Raw genomic sequence first — 16,924 nt, 5'->3', positions numbered from 1 at the left:
CATTTAGCCTCCTAATTGGTCACCAGTTTCCTTCTGGAAGAGAAGAAAAAACATTTCATCAAATCTCTAGCTTGGTTACCTACTTTGGAGAAAGGGATTTAAAATCATTCTTTTAGTTTAAAACACCTCTCCATCTATTGATTTGCTTAGGCCCTAGGGCCTTAAGATGATTCCAGTTGGAAGCCAGACCTCTAAGAACAATGAAAATTGACCTAAATTCATTCCTCAATGATTAACAGACTTACCTGTTATCATATCCCTCCTCATCCTAGTGATTCTGCGCACACAGACATTATAATTTAAATCCTTATCTTGACTAGATGTCTATTTTAAGTTCAAATATGTCCAAACTGGGACTCATTATCTTTTTCCCCCAAGCTCTCCCTCCAATCATAATGTTTCTATTACTATAGAGAGCAATACAATCCCACCAGTCCTTTAGGAATCTTGGATTCCTCATTATCTCTTATTCCCACCCTGATTCAAGTTGTTGCCAAAACTTATTGATTTCACCTTTCTAATATCTCTTGAATATGCCCCCTTTCTCCTCTGAAACTATCTCCACTCTAGTGTACACCTTCTCTGAGGCCATGTATCAGGCCCCCACTGCATTTCCAGAAGGGGTACCTCTTTCATTGGTGGTCAGTGAGAGGAGCACTGTATGTGGCAGCATCACAAAGTGAGGCATCACTCACATACAATACTATGTCCAGTGACATAATCCTTTGCCTGGTGCCTTAGAGTGAGGCACTGTGCAAAGGATTATGTGGCTGCACAATGGAAGACTACAGCATGGTGAGTGGTGATCTGGGGGAGGGAATTCTGCACTGTGTATACTGCTGCCCATTTAGGGCTAGGGTTAGGGTTAGGGTTAGGGTTTTGTAGTTCGGCCCTCCAACGGTCTGAGGGACAGTGAACTGGCCCCCTCTGTAAAAAGTTTGGGAACCCCTGGTTTAGAATGTTGCCAGGAGGGGGAGTGGCAGTTGGAGTAGCAGAAGAAGCTTGTGGGAGAAAAAGCTAAAAAGAAAGGTTTTTGCCCTCTGAACTCTGGAGAATGAGAAGCTAAGACCAAAACTTGAGATCCCAACCTGTGGGGACAAAGCCTTGCCTCCATTTCCCTTGCCCTGAATAGAGAAGGTTGACATCTTTAGATGATCAATACAAGAAAGCAAAAGAACAACAACTGCTGCTGAAAGGTGCTGATCCCTTGAACCTTACAGGGCCACCCAAAGACCTTTCCAATCCCTTGACCTTCCCAGGAAGTACACTTGATATATATTTAGTTTAGGATAGTGACAGTGATTATAGAGGAAGGAGAAAGAGAAGCTGATTGAAAGAGGACAAAGACAAGATGTAGGGTCTCCTATTCGCACAAACCTATCCCCCCTTTTATTACTTGAACTAAATAAACAACTTTATATTGAAGAAACTCACAGTCAGATTCACATCAAAGAAGAATAAAGAAAGAGAGGATGGTGGGCTAGATAGCCATTTAGCCTTGGCTGAGAACAAAGCCAACAGGAACTGTCAGCCTGCCAGACAAGTGGGACTTCTGGGGTTAGAAATACTAGCCAAGCCTTGAGAGAAGTAAACTCCATTATTCCCCAGAAGCCTACTCATTAAGACACAGCCCCTGTTCATCCTTGCCTTAACATCAGCTCAGGGGTACCTCTCTCTTGGGTTTGAAGGGTGAGAAAAAGAGACTTTCATAGATCATCTCTCAGCCTAGTGGATCTCTCTGTTTACCTCACCAGTCTTCCTTATTTCCTCTCTCCCCTCACTTCCTCCATTCCCTGTTACAATGCATTCATATTGCCTTTTTCCAAAATCCTTACAATCTGAACTATTGTAATAGACTACCAGAAGGTTTCCCTGCTCCAAGTCACTCTCCACACTAATCTATTATTCCCTCAGCTGAGAAAATGATCTCCCTAAAGAGAAAGTCTGTGTCATTTCTCCCTTTCCACCATCAATCTTCTGCCCATTCAATAAACTTTAATATTTTAAATTGCACCCAAGATCAAATACATAATCCTCAGGCATTCAAAATTCTTCATTCCTTAATATTGCCCAACTTTCCCATCTTATACCTTATAGTTCAACACATATTCTGTATATCCAGTGCCAATGGTTTCTTTGCTCTAACTCAAACAAGATATTATGTCACCTGACTCATCATTTCACTAACTGTTCCATGTACATGAAATGTTTTCTTGCTATATCTCCATCTAATGTCTTTGATAGCTTCCTTCAAATCCCAGCTAAAACTTTGCTTATAAACTTTGCCTTTCCTCATAACTCTTATTTTTACCCCCCTTCCATTTGTTGTAGCTCTAATTTATCCTATACATTACTTATTTGTATGCAATTTATTGCATGTTGTCTTCTCCAATAGATTCTGAAATACTTGAGAGTAGAGACTATTGTTTTTATTCATTTTTAAACTCCCAGAATATAGCAGACACTCAAATATTTATTGACTGAATTTTCTAGTATAGATGTCATTCTATACCTCTAGTTCTGTTCTGTGTAATCACCTCAATTAATTGAGGTTGAGATTTAAAAAACAAACAGAAAATTCACTTTAGATGAAAGATTATAGGTCCTGTCATACACATGCATATGTATTGTACATAAATGAACATTCATGAGTGCATAAATGTGTATTTGCATAAGTATAATTTACATATGGATGTATGTGTACATGCTTATAATTGATGAAATCTTAATGAGAACATTAGTGGAACATGAATCTTTGATAATTTTTCTGATCAGAATAGTTATTAACTCCATGTTCTCCTGAATTAATTCCAGAGCTTTAAGACATGTGAAGAATATAAACACCTTTAGGGCAGTGACTATTTGTTTTTGCATTTTATTTATATCCCCAGTGGCAATACAGTGCCTACTACATAGTAGGCACTCAAAAATGTGGAAAGTAAGAAAGGTAGAGACAAAGACAGAGACAGAGACAGACAAAGTGGATGGATAGATAGAGGTATCCATATTTTGATCAGGGAGTTCACTGCTTTTTTGTGGATCAATATGCAAGAAATAAAATGATGTCCGAGAGATAATGTGAATTTGTCTTGTTATAGATAACATCTAATTGCATTTAATGCAATTAAAATTATTCCTCCTAATAATTTTTACTAATTAATATTTAACTCCCTGAAATGATAGCGACAACATTGTCATTACCACAGAATATTTGTTTCCCCACCCCAATTCCAACTACTGAAATTGACCTCTGCTTCAAGGGTCAGTTAAAATTTTGCTACATATAGATGCACTTTTCCCCTTTCTCCTAACTACCAATGAAAAATAAACTATTAAAAATATGAATAAAGCTTTAGCTATGAAAGGACATCTCTGCAGCCATCTAGTTAAATATCCTAATTTTTATAGATAAGATAAAGAAACTGAGATATAGTTTAGGTGTTGATTTCCACAAATAAGTATTAAACTGTCATTTCTCCTTCTTCATAAAGTCATCCATCTAGAGATGAAAGGACCTCAGTGGCTATGTAGTACAATTCTCTCATTTTACAGATGAAGAAATGGGGCCCAAGGAAGGGAGGCACCTTGTCCAAGTATCACAAAGGTAAGCATCAGAGCCAGAATTTAACAGTCAATTTAGATAATTTTTCATAACAATCACATATATGAGTATTATAGTGCAGGTGGTTCCTTCAGTACTTTAGAGATCTGTGATTGCACCTGTGTGGCTCATCATTTAATCAATAAAGATCCCAACCTCACAGTTCTTGAGTTTGATTTAGTATCATTAGGACCTTTGGCAAATCATTTCAGCTCTCTGAATCTCAATTTTTCCATTTGTAAAGTGAGAGAATTGGAATGGTAAATACCAAAAACTCCTTAAAAGTGGCATAAATCTATGACCCTGGACCTTCAGCTTTCTTAAACACTGATATTTTCTTTCATTTAATTCTATTTCTCTTTCTAAGCATTTATATTTTGTGATCCCCAACATTATGCTTCTGCCCTTCAAAGAACAAAATTTCAAATCTCACAAAAGAACCTGACTAGATTTATAATCTTGAGAATTTACCTTAATCTATATCTGACTTTCCTAAATTGGAAATGGGCAATAATAAGTATTATATTATATAATATAGAGTAGTTTCAAGGATAAAATGAGTTAATATTTAGAAACTTTAAACAAAATATAACATACCGTTATCATTGTTTTCCTTATTTTTATCTCATATTTGATAAATTTTACAAAGAAGTAGTCTTAGACAAGTATCTCAATTTCAAATGTTGTTCTTTAGTGGTTAATGTTGGGAAAAGTTTTCAGTAGATAAAATAACTGCTATGATTGAATAAAATTGAGGAAATATAAGGTTATGTTTTAAGGAATTATTGAAAACCTTTTCAAAATAACTCCAGTAACAGACTGGATGATGGGAATGATACATACTTCATTTTGTTCCTACATAACTTTGATTTCTCTTATTACAATTTGAGAGCTTTTCATTCTAAGTAGGTTATGAATATTCAGTATGTTGTTATCTATCAAAAATGTCTTTAAGAATAGAAGGATTGTGATAACTAAACAGAAATAAGAAATCTTGAGAGATGTAGATTTGGATGGTAAAGTTAATGAGTTCTTTTTAGTTTGAAATCTTGGCAAAATCCAGTTTAAAGCTTCCAATATCCAGTCATTCATGTGGGACTGGAGTTCAGAGGGGAGTCTAGAGGAGGATATGTACTTAAATATAAAACAAGTGTACAAGAGATTGAATAAATGCATATAGATAAATAAACAAATAATGTATGCATATGTATGTATTTATACATGTGTATATATATATACATATATATATATATATTCAAGTAAGTGTGTTCAAATCCTTCTCAAATATAGGTATAATGTAGATGTAAGGACAACAATTAGATTTATAGAAGCTGACAAACTCGCCAAGGGAAACTATCTAGCAAAATGAAAAAATAGGGCATAAAAGAGGGTCTTGGATAGACCTATAGTTAGGGTACATATCATACATTAAGAGTTGGAAAAGGATACTGAGAGGACCAGATAATTTGAAAAAAAAATAAGGAAAATTTAGTTTTTTCTAAATAGCACAGAAGGGAGAATTTCCAGAAAGGCATTTTTATTATTTATGAAGGGAGATAAGCTAAATGACACAGTCGATAAAATGTCAAGCCTAGAGTCAGGAACACTCATCTTTCTGTGTTCAAGTCTGATCTCAGAATCATACTAGATATGTGATCCTGGGGCAAGTCACTTAACCATGTTTGCCCCAATTTTCTCATCTGTAAAATAAGCATGAAACAGCAAACCACTCTAGTGCCATTGCCAAGAAAACCCCAAATGGATCCATTGAGTCGGACACAACTACAAAATGATTGAACAAAGCCATCTACACAATAAGATATTAAGTGATTACACCATGGTTTTTCATTACATCCTGTTAAAACATATGATCAGCCAAGATCATGGAATATAAGGAAGCAATGAAGTCCATCTTTCTTGAAAATAAATCTTAAAGACAAATTGCATACAAAATATTAGAACAAAATGATAATTAAAAAATAATCTACCCATTATATCCTGAAAGAAACTTCAAAAGGAAAACTATCAGGAACCATTTAGCCAATATCCAAAGCTTCCATATCAAAGGAAGAGATATTGCAAGAATACAGAAAGTATTCAGATACTGAAGGATCACATTCAGCATCCACACATTATTGTCAGCTACTATGATGAAAAATATTCCTGAGCAAAGGATATGATGTCCCAAAAAAGTGGAAGAGTAGGAATTGAAGCATGAATAACTTATGACACAAAATTGGGTGTAATCATACAGAGGATAAAAGGAGCTTCAATAAAATAGTCAACTTCCAAGTATTTTTGATTAAAGACCAGCACTGAATAGAAACTATGTAAGATAAACATGGGAGTCAAAAAAATAGAAAAGGAAAATATAAATGAGCAATGGGAAAGTACTTTACAAGGATGAAGCACTGACATTCTAATGGTAGTGGGTAGTGATACAAAGGTCTTTTTAGATCTGTAATATCATCACAGGACATAATGGGAATCGAATGATACATAGTAGGCTGATAAACATACTAAAGGATTTAAGACAATCCAAAGAAGAAATGTTAACTCCCAGAGGAGATAATTAGGGAAGTATCCATAATAAAACTCGAAAAAGTTAACAATTATCACTTTTTTTTTCATTCAAAGATATTTTCATCTTCCAATTACATGTAATAACATTTTCAACATATGTTTACTGAAATTATAGGAACAAATGACTCCCTCTATCATATTCCTCCCTCTCTAAGAGATAAATGATTTGATATAGATTATACATGTATTATCATGCAAACCATACTTCCATATTGGTTATTGTAGCAAGAGAATAATCATATAAAAACAAAATCCAAAAACAAAAATAAATTAATGTGAAAGATATGTTTTGGTTTCATCTGACATATAGTTCTTTCTCTGGAGGAGAATAGCATTCTTTGCTTAAGTCCTTTAGAATTTTCCCAGATCATTGTACTGTTGAAAGTAGCTAAGTCTTTCATAGTTTATCATATAATACTGATTACAGTGTACAATGTTCTGGTTCTGTTTATTTTTGCTCTGTATCAGTTCATGTAGATCTTTCCAGCTTTTTATTTAAATCAACCTGATTGTCATTTCTTATAGTATGATAGTATTCCATCACAAATATATATCACAATTTGTTCAGCCATTGCCAAAATGAAGAATATTCCCTCAGCTTCTAATACTTTGTCATCACATAAAATGCTGCTAAAAAATATTTTTTACAAGTCCTTTCCCATTTTTTAACGATCTTGTTGGTATATAGATCCAGTAGTATTATTATAGGAACATAGAGTATGCAGTTTTAGTGCCCTTTGGACATAGTTCCAAATCCAGAATAGCTGGATCAGTTCTCAACTCCACCAATAATATATTAGTGTTCCATTTCTTCCATATCCCCTTCAACATTTGTCACTTTCCTTTATTGTCATATTGACCTGTCTTATAGGTGGGAAGTGGTACTTCAGATTTGTTTTAATTTGCAATTATATAATAAAGATTGATTTAAAACATTTTTCATAAGATTATTGATAGATTTGATTTCTTCATCTGAAAATAGATTGTTCATAACCTTTAGCCATTTGTCACATGTAAAATGACTTGTATTCTAAAAAAATCGATTTTTTATATATATATGTATATTTGAGAAATTAGTCCTTTACCAGAGAAAGTTCTTGCAAAAATTTTCCCCTCTTTTCTTCTTTCCTTCTAATTTAGGTGCTGTGGGATGGACCAGCCTCTCACAGGGGATAGGGTCTTGTAGGTGGGATGATGTCAGTGAAATGATGGATGGGATCCAGCTTTTGCATTCAACCCACAGCACAGGTTTCATAGAATAAACTGCTCTACCTTTACTGAGGCCTGGCTTTATTTTATAGCCTCATGATCATACATCTACTTAGCACACAGTTTCATTCTCAACATACATGTTTCCATAGAACTTAACAACAGACAGGTAACCTAGGGAGATAGTCAATGAAACATTGTTGCTAAGGGCAAGATCAGTGGGTAGAATCAACATGAACCAGATATAGGTTAGGGAATTCAGAGCATAGATTTACCAGAAGTTTTTATTCCTAGAAAAGAGGGTCCTATCTAAGTGGGTATATAAGAATCCTTAGGTTTAGTTTTGTAAGTGGGCTCTCCTGGTAATATCCTGGGGGGACAGAGTGGGACATCTGTATTAACCCTGCAAGTATGTTGCTCTCATCTATTTTTCCTGGGGCTAAGTAAGAATAATAATCATGGCAATTCCAATAATAAAGGGATGTTAATAATGAAAGTCACTTGGGGGGGAGGGGGTCAGTGGGTGTTTCCATCCTTCCTGGGGGATGCTTTGCAGTCCTTAGTTTCCATGTGGACCATGACAAACATGTGGTCTTGATGGTTCTCTAGGTTAATTGATTTTGTTTGTACAAAAGCTTTTTTATTTACTATAATCAAAATGATTCATTTTGCATCTTATAATGCTATCTCTTGTTTGATCATGAATTCTTTCCTTCTCCAGAGATCTGTCAGGTAATATGTACTATAATCCCCTAATTTACTTATTATATCACTCTTTATAGCTAAATCACAGACCAATTTTGACCTTATCAGCATATGTTGTGAGATATTGGTCTATTATAGTAGTTTATTGTTTCTGCCACATTCTTTACCAGTTTTCCCAGAATTTTGACCTTACTGAATCCCTTAAATTTTCTCCTTTTTATTTACCTTTTAAAGATTCTCTTAAGTCTTGAATTTGGACATCACATTTTCTGTTTAAATCTGTTTTTTTTTTTTTCCATACAGAATTCTTGGAAATCTTTTATTGAATTAAATATCCATCATTTCCCCAGAAAGAATATATTCGGTTTTTCTGAGTAGATTATTGTAGTTTGTAAACCTAGTTCTTCTGTCCTCTAGTTATTATGTATAAAGTCTTTTAATCCCTTAATATAGTCACTGCTAAATCCTGTGTAATCCTGGCAATAGCTCCATGGTATTTGAATTGTTTCTTTCTGGCTACTTGCAGTGTTTTTTCCTTGGCCTGGGAGGTCTATAATCTAGCTATAATATTACTGGTAGTTGTCATTTGGATATTCATCTTGGGAAGTGATTGGTGGATTCTCTCAATTTTTACTTATTTATCTTCTTGTTCAAGAATATGTGGGCAGTTTTCTTTAATAATATCTTATTATGTAATGTCCAAATTTTTTTTCTGTCATTGCTTTCAGGTAGTCCAGTAATTCTTAAATTATTTCCCTTAGATCTATTTTCCAGGTCATTTGTTTTTTTCAATAAGATATTTCATGTTTTGTTCTTTATTCCCATTCTTTTGATTTTATTTTACTATTTATTGATATCTCATTAAAACATCAGCTTCTAGTTACTCAGTTCCAGGTTTTAGGAAATGATAAAGATCTGTGAGCTTTGGGACTTCTTTTTCAATTTAGCCAATTCAGCTTTTCTAGCTCTTATTTTTCTTTTCACAGCTTTCATTTCTCTTCCCCATTTTCCTCTGCCTCTGTTAATTGAATTTTGAAATTCTTTTTGAACTCTTCCAAAGTATAAGACCTATTCACACTTTTCCTTGAAACTATGCAGGTTTCGCTTTCACTGTCCCCTTTTGAATCTGTGTCTGCTCTTCTTTTTCTCCATAGAAATGTTCGATGATTAGGTTTGGATTTTTCTTTCTTTTTTTTTTAGATGTTTCATTTTTCCAGCCTTTTTCTTTACTTTTACTTTTTATCTTAAAGTTAGATTATTTTCTCAGCGTAGAAGGGCACTCTCTTAAACTTCAGGGTTTTTTTTTTTTGTTACTATCCTTAGTTCTATTTCTGCATTTCTGTAAGTTTCACTTCCTCCAAAGTAGTATATGATCTGTGGGCTGGGAACTCTAAAAGCCATCTCCCCTTGCTAATTCAATTATCCCCTGAGACTGCTAATGGCTTTTAGAGTTCAGAGCACTATAAGCTCCCCTGTACTGAGGGTTAGGGTCTAGCATCATGCTTGGGCAGGTACTTTGGACCTCAATCTGGGCTTGATCATGTCAAGAATCATGTGAAATGATTAGCCCTGGGATTTATAATCTATCTTTGTTCTTGGTTAGGAGATCAGGTCTTATTCTGGATTTATAAAGGCCAAATGCCATTGACTGATTTGTGCTGGGATTTGAGGCCTTTCTTTGGGCTTATATAGGCTAGGGTTTTGTTGGGATTCTGGGCAAGAGCTCTGGACCTCCCCTTTGGCCCATACCCATTAGGAACCTTGCCAAATGCCTTATACTGGGGTTTAGGACTTCAGTTTGGCCTTATACAGGTGTTTAAAGCCTTCTTCTGTGACTGCCCAAGCAGTCACATCATTGGACTCTCCTGTGCTGTGGCTTGGGCCCTCATTGCAGGCTTGCCTGGGACTTGGAACTTTAAGGGGTATGTGTATTGGTGCACTGCTGGGTCTTAGGGTCCTGATGTTTGCTTAGGCAGGGTCTCAGGGACCTGATGCTGGCTTAGGCCAAAATCCAGAAACTATAATAGTAACATGAAACATGTGTGGGTGGGGGAGAGGGGGGGCTTACTTTTGGCTTGAGCCAGTATAGCTTGATGGGGCCTTGGTGGGCTCTTGCTTTAATCTGATCTTTTCTTTCTCTCCAGTGAACCAGATCCTCTCTGCCTACCTTGACAGTTGTTTTCTGCTTGAAATTTGCTTCACTCCATTCCCTTGTTTGGAATCAAATATTTTTTCTGAAGGTGTATTTTAAGTTTGGTTTGAGAGAATTTGAGTTGTTTCAGCTTTTCCTGCTTCTAATCCAACCATCTTGGCGCCACCCCCAGAAATCCAAGTTTTGTTTCAGAGAAAAGTCCACTGACTCCAAATATAGACTTTAATTCACTATATTATGCTGCTTCATTTCTACTTAGAATTATCTATTGGATTTATTAGTCACTGTTAAAACTAAGCAAAAGACTACTTCCTTATTGACAGTAAAACTTCAAAGTTTATCAGAGGACTCTCTTTTACCAAATCTGAGAATCTCTTTTCAGTCCTCATCCCTTTTTGGTTGGAGAGGGAGAGGCAGACAATGACATTGTGACATATAGTTGGTCATTTGCCTCTTGTGAGCAGTACCTTTTTATCCTTTAAATGTTCTGCTATAGTATCATGATTTCAATTTATTTCCCACCTGAAAACCACATAACAGTCTATTGAGATTTGTTTTATGTCCTAGTTTCTTGAAAGAGAACATTTGATAGATAAATCTAAGAAACAGGAAAAAAACCATGATCATATGTAGGTGTTTGGCACTTAATGAATGGATGTAAATATTGTTTTTAAGTTCATATTTTAAAAGGCAAAGGAATAAGAAAGTCAAGTAGAGGAAAACTTTATAATTATGGGTAGGGAATGGTCTGACAAACATAGGACATAACCTGCTTTGATTTCTCTTCAATAGAATAATACCCTTTAGAGTGTACCTAAATTAGAAGAGACCTAGAGATCTGAGATAGAGACATAAGAGAGATAGAATTGGTATTATTAATAAATATAATATAATAATGATCCAGTTATAGTTAACTTTATTATATGACTTCTACTTTGTTAATGTGGCCTAGAGACTAATGCTATTGCTTCAGACTATCTGATTGGTGATTTCCTTTTCTAAAAATTAAGATAATGTTCTTTATTTTTAAAATTATATGTTTCCTTACTTATTACATTAGCATACTCAAATAACTTCCTATTTCTCTCCCTTCCATCTATTAATGAAGATATCATTTGACAAACACATATATGTATATATGATACTGTCTTGCTTAATTCTATATACATATATGTGTTTGTCAAATGATATCAGTTCTTTTGTTTATTATGAGGAATTATTTGATTAGAATGAAGTGCTAAGGAGGGAGAGACAAGATAGGACAACATGACATGTGGTCAGGAAAAAAGGGTTTTAAGTCCCAATTGTGATAATTGCTAACTTTGTGATGGTGGGCAAGTCCCTTCACCTTGTTTCTTTACCTATAAAATATAGATATTAATAATTGTGCTATCTACCTCAGTGATAGTGAGGAAATATTTTAAAACATGCATTATTATTTATTATAGAGATCTAGGTGTTTTTATTTGAGATAAGTTGAAAACTTAATTCCTAGTTTCTTCTCTTATTCCCAAGCCTTCAGGTAGCTTCTCCCCCATCTCTACCATTGTTAAATATTATTTGCCAAACATCTCTGTGGGCTATAGATTTACACTGAGGTCTCAACAAGGGTCAAGAAACTATCACATGGATCTTACATCAATTAAAATCCAGCCTATTTAATAAATAGATTGACCTCAGTTACAAAGGTCAAGGGGTTGTGATAAGAAAGGTATAAGAAATGAGAGTCTAATTGGCAGTTGTGAAACTGGTGAAAGGATTCTTGCAGAAAGATGGCATTTCAAAACTCTGTATTTTCTGTTTAGGAAAGATTGAGATTGAGGGGTAGGTGAAGTGCCCTCTTAGTTATCCTTACACAACCCTAATTATCAGTCATTGTAGAGTTGCCCATCATATAACCAACTTTGGTTAGCTTGTCTAAAAGGCTAAAGCAAGGTTCGAGATGTAGTGCGTCAGGCTATCATTTGTGTTTTCATCCTACTTCACATACAGAACATAAATCTTGCTTTCTCCAAATAGGGCCCAATCTATCCAGAATAAATTTGACGGAGAAGTCTACCTGTCCAAACTGCAAGGGGACCATGATGTATGGCATCTTTGGGGGTTGCATCCTGATGTTCTGTAACAGCTTGTGTAATTTGATGCATCACATCACGTTAACTCATGCTTAAGGTGATACAACACGCCAAATGACACTGTCTTGTGTGACGTTGTGACAGTGTGTCAAAAATTAAGCCTTCTTTTTCAGGGCTTCAGCTCACTAATAAATCAGACAGCTAGAGAAGTTAGCTGTGGTATTCGTCAGCTTTCAAGCACACACACACACACACACACGCACATACACATTCTCTCTCCCTTTTTTTCCCCCTCACAACACAGAGTAGTTTTGGACAGTTTGGCATCTAGGCTCACATATAACCTTTTGCATTATTAACTGTGGCCCACCATTAATGATATCTGAAAAATAAGACACCCAATGCAGAGACTGGAGGATTGAGTTCCTTACAGTATATGTGTGTATTCAAGAGAGATTAACTAACACTGAAAGGGAAAATGTCACCTATGGTACTTTGGGGGAGCAATCTGAATATTCAGTTAATGCAGTTTTGGTAATTTATATTTATAACTAATATATGAATGATATATAAACGTATGCTTTTGTATAAAGTTACTACAATCAAGAATTAACATTTGAGATTTTCATTTATTAATTTGCAATAACAAAGTGAATGACCTGATGTAAAATAACTATCTTCACGTTGTTTGGACTAAAATCAGCATAAATAAATATATTTTTTTTTCATAAAAGATAAATACTTTTTCCCTCCAATCACTTTGTACTCTTTCAAATTAGCTTACTGAAGCAATGAATGTAATAAGCCTTGAACAAAAACAAAGTAGTTCTACTATTATTTTTATTGCACACAATTACAAGCAGGTAAGAGTTGAGCAATTAATAGTTCTTCATTCTCAGTAGTAGTAGTAGTAGTAGTGCCAATTTAATGCTGTTTAAGCTTATTATCTAATTGCATGCTTGTGCTAGCTGCAGAAATGGCATGACATTAAGTCAGACTTGTGCCGCGTTCCCCCAGCAATGAAATATTCAATTATTTGTTCTGACTCATGTAATTCCCTGTATTCCAAGCTTGTTAATGTCATTACAGAGCTGAAATAAAGTGATTACTCTAAATGAGTATTTATCCAATAGGCAATGTAATTCCTGCCCCCTCCAGCTGACAATGGACGATTATGAATTTTCTTCTCTACTCTATTTCCTCGTCAGTTCTTAACCTGCCTCCTCCTTTTCCCCCCTGCCTCACTTTCTCTGTCAGAAAGGCACCATCGCATTGTGGTGTTCTCTGAAATACTGTCAGATGGTGTAAAAAAAATAAAAAAATCTAAAAAAAGAGAGTGAAAGAGAGAGAGAAGGGCGAGCTCCCCCAGCAGAGTTACAGCTAATGACCACTGCTTCCATTCCCAAGCAGTGATGACAGCTTGAACTAAATGATAATGGCATGCCTGCTGTTGGACTTGCCCACTTATGTTATTTCTCTTGACATGGTTCTGGGGAAGGCCTAATTTTTTTGACATTTGACCATGCAAATTTGAGTCCTGATACATTATTCTGCATTTACATCTTCCCAGTGTTGCTGTTTAAAATGTGCTACAAGCTCCAGGAGCTCAGCTAATAAAGGCCACCGAATGAAAGAAAGTTAAATATGAATGTAAGAGGAGACCTAAATGAAGGGCTGGCTTGTACAACTCAAAGATGACCTTCTCAAGATGAGCAAGTGGAAAATCCTTTTTAAAGCAAATGGTAAAGAGAGTAACATAATTTTTTTCTCAAAAAGATTTTTTAAAAAGATTTTTAAATATCTACCAAAACAGGGGAAAACTCATTATATTTTACATGGAAATGTTCCTACTCAGTAATTCAGCTTGATGCATTCCAAGCCAGAGTTCCATTAAAAAGTCTTCCCAATGTGCTATTCTCTTATACTCTGGAACTCATCACTGGGAGTCTTTAAAGGGAGTGGAGTAAAAAACACAGAAGTAATTTACTGAGCCCTTGAATCAGTCACTTACTTTGGTGAAATATTTTCCCTTCATTAAATTCCTACACCTTTGGCTTTGAGAACAATCATCTATTTCTAGATTTTTTTCCCATTCTGAGTTAGAGAAATACTTGTGAAATAATTATTTTGGGTGAACCCTAGGTAATTTTGCCTTAATTTAATTATTATGAAGATGAGAAGGACTCCCAGGAACAATTTTATCCAAATGAGATTGACCAAAAGGCTACTGACAGTGAACTGAAATGAAGCAGTCAATTGTTCACAAATTATATTAAGCATACTACAAGCAGCTAAAACAAGTGACTCAAAAATATTCCTTTTCATTATTCCAGATTATAGAAGGAAAAGCCAATACACATCTTGTTTTCCACCTTATACACTTTTATTATACCTACCATTCATATTGTTATTTCAGCTCACTCAAGATCTCCTTTGTTCTGTATTTTTTCAAAACTATTTCCTTTGTTAAAGTTGTTTTCTTCTGTAATATTTTTGGCAACTCACAGGCTAATTTTGTTAGAAAAGATGGATCTAACAAGTCAGATACTCATGTGAATATAGCCTTAGACTGAAGAGAATCTTCAAATAAATGACTTATAGGAAATTATTATTTACCATGCATTCTTTCAATTTGTGTAAGTCATAGATCTGGATGCTGAAGAAGGAGACAGGATATAGAAATTAATAAGTTGTGGTCTTTATCCTCAAGAGGTCTACATTCTGGTAGAGGAGCTAAAACAGATCTGAGATAGATGGAAAATGTTGTAATAAAGCATCTTCCACCTTCCTGACATATGGAAGATACTTAAATTATTGCATATTGATTAGAAGGACACAGCAAATTATTAATGAGAAGGAACTTGGTGTGGTAGGAATCAGTCAATCAGTCATTATGTGCTATGTATTCTTGGGGCACACAGCTAGTATAAGTCATAGACAGAATGTACTCAAGTCTAATGACTCTCACAATGGTGTTCTTTCTACTATACCAACTCAAATAATAATAGCAAGTAAGTTGTGTTTATGATAATAATCTTAAGGGAAGTATAAATAATATACTATAGGAAAATGAAATTTCCTGTTACTGAAATAAAAAGAGATTGACTGAGAGGAAGCATGGAAAAGGGGAAATTGTATTCAGTGAAAATTTGGACTCAAAAATACTGGTTCTGCCACATAATATCAATGTGAACTTGGGTAAGTCACAACTACTTTGGATCTCATCTCTGTAAATATAAAATGAGCATTTGGAATCAATGCTTTGAAAGTTCTTTCTATGTCTAAATCTATGATCCTTGACCTGAATTCCTCCCAAGCAAGAAGAACATGGTCATGGAGTAAAAAAGGGATTAGTGATTGATGATTCTAACACTAATTAGGTTCCCAGTATTTTTAATTATCAATCAACATGTGTACGTCACCATTTAAATAAATGTTATTCTTATATTTCAATTTGAACAGTGTTTAAGCACATGTCAGAAAAACCAATGCCATGATGAGCATTGTTCTTGACTGGATAAAGGGAAAACATTCTCTTGTCTAAGAATTTGGGGTATGAATGTTGTGTTTCCCCTCATAACATTTTTAGAGTATTCCTTGTCAGTGGCTTTTTATGATCAAATCTCTAGCAATGATAGGTTGAAACAAGGAGGTAGAACCTAATGTATCAGAATCTATTCTTTCTAATATAATGTTGGTTTTAGTTTGAAAATGCAACAATGGGAAGAGAATTGAATTTAGGGTCGTGGTTCATACATCAGGGTTCTCTAAGTTACTGATAATATAAAATTGACTAAATCATTTCACTTCTGAGCATTAGTTTCATAGATTATAAAATTGAGAAATTGAACTAGATGAATTCTAAGGTCTCTTTTAAGCTTTAAATTCTTAATTCTATGATAGTAATCATGAATGGAATCTATTCAGAAAAGTTGAAAAGGAGAGATTTAATTTACTAGTATAATTTAAGCCTGACAAGTTCTGATTGTTCCATGAAGTGTGAAATTTCCTTGGTAAAAATGTCAGAATATAACATCAAGGGGAGACCAACTCTAAAAACATCTTACCTCTTTTTCATACCTGTAGTTGAACATTCTTTGTCTCTGTTATAATATTTCAGATCAACTCATCCCTAGGAATCAACTGCTCTTAGTTGGATAGACTCACAATTTCCCTACACATTTTAACTTCATGGCATGTCATAGAATTCTCAGATCAGAGAAGTTAAAAAGTTTGTTTTTTTTTTAAAGAAGCTTTGTTTTTGGTCTCAAACATTATTGGCATATGTGGTATTTAAAAGTCAGCATGAATGATGACACTGAAGTATTAGCTTCAAAATATAATGCATGTGTCTGACAATTGAAAATAGTCAATCCTTAGATAAGAAACTCTTGAATTTATATCTATAAACTTAAAATAATAATCTTTTAAATCAATTTTAAAATCATTTAAGTAGTTCCTATATGCCAGGCACTGTTTATAGTCACTGAGGAAGCAAAGACAAAAATTAAACAATATCTACCCTCAAGGAGCATGCATTCTATTGGGGAGAAACAATAGCTCCATAGATAATATAAGCAAGGTAAAATTCAAAATGAT

The 16,924-nt window shown here is 34.6% G+C and overlaps 1 pseudogene; it reads left to right on the top strand.

Annotated features, from left to right (window-relative positions):
- The first annotated feature begins 673 nt into the window (after window positions 1–673).
- Window positions 674–16,924, top strand: part of LOC130458474 (FXYD domain-containing ion transport regulator 3-like) — a 114,089-nt pseudogene continuing 97,838 nt past the window's right edge.

The sequence above is a fragment of the Monodelphis domestica genome, chromosome 3 (assembly GCF_027887165.1).
Source record: "Monodelphis domestica isolate mMonDom1 chromosome 3, mMonDom1.pri, whole genome shotgun sequence".
Lineage (NCBI taxonomy): Eukaryota > Metazoa > Chordata > Mammalia > Didelphimorphia > Didelphidae > Monodelphis > Monodelphis domestica.
The sequence above is the reverse complement of the archived record's forward strand: the minus strand, read 5'-3'. Positions and strand labels throughout refer to the sequence as shown.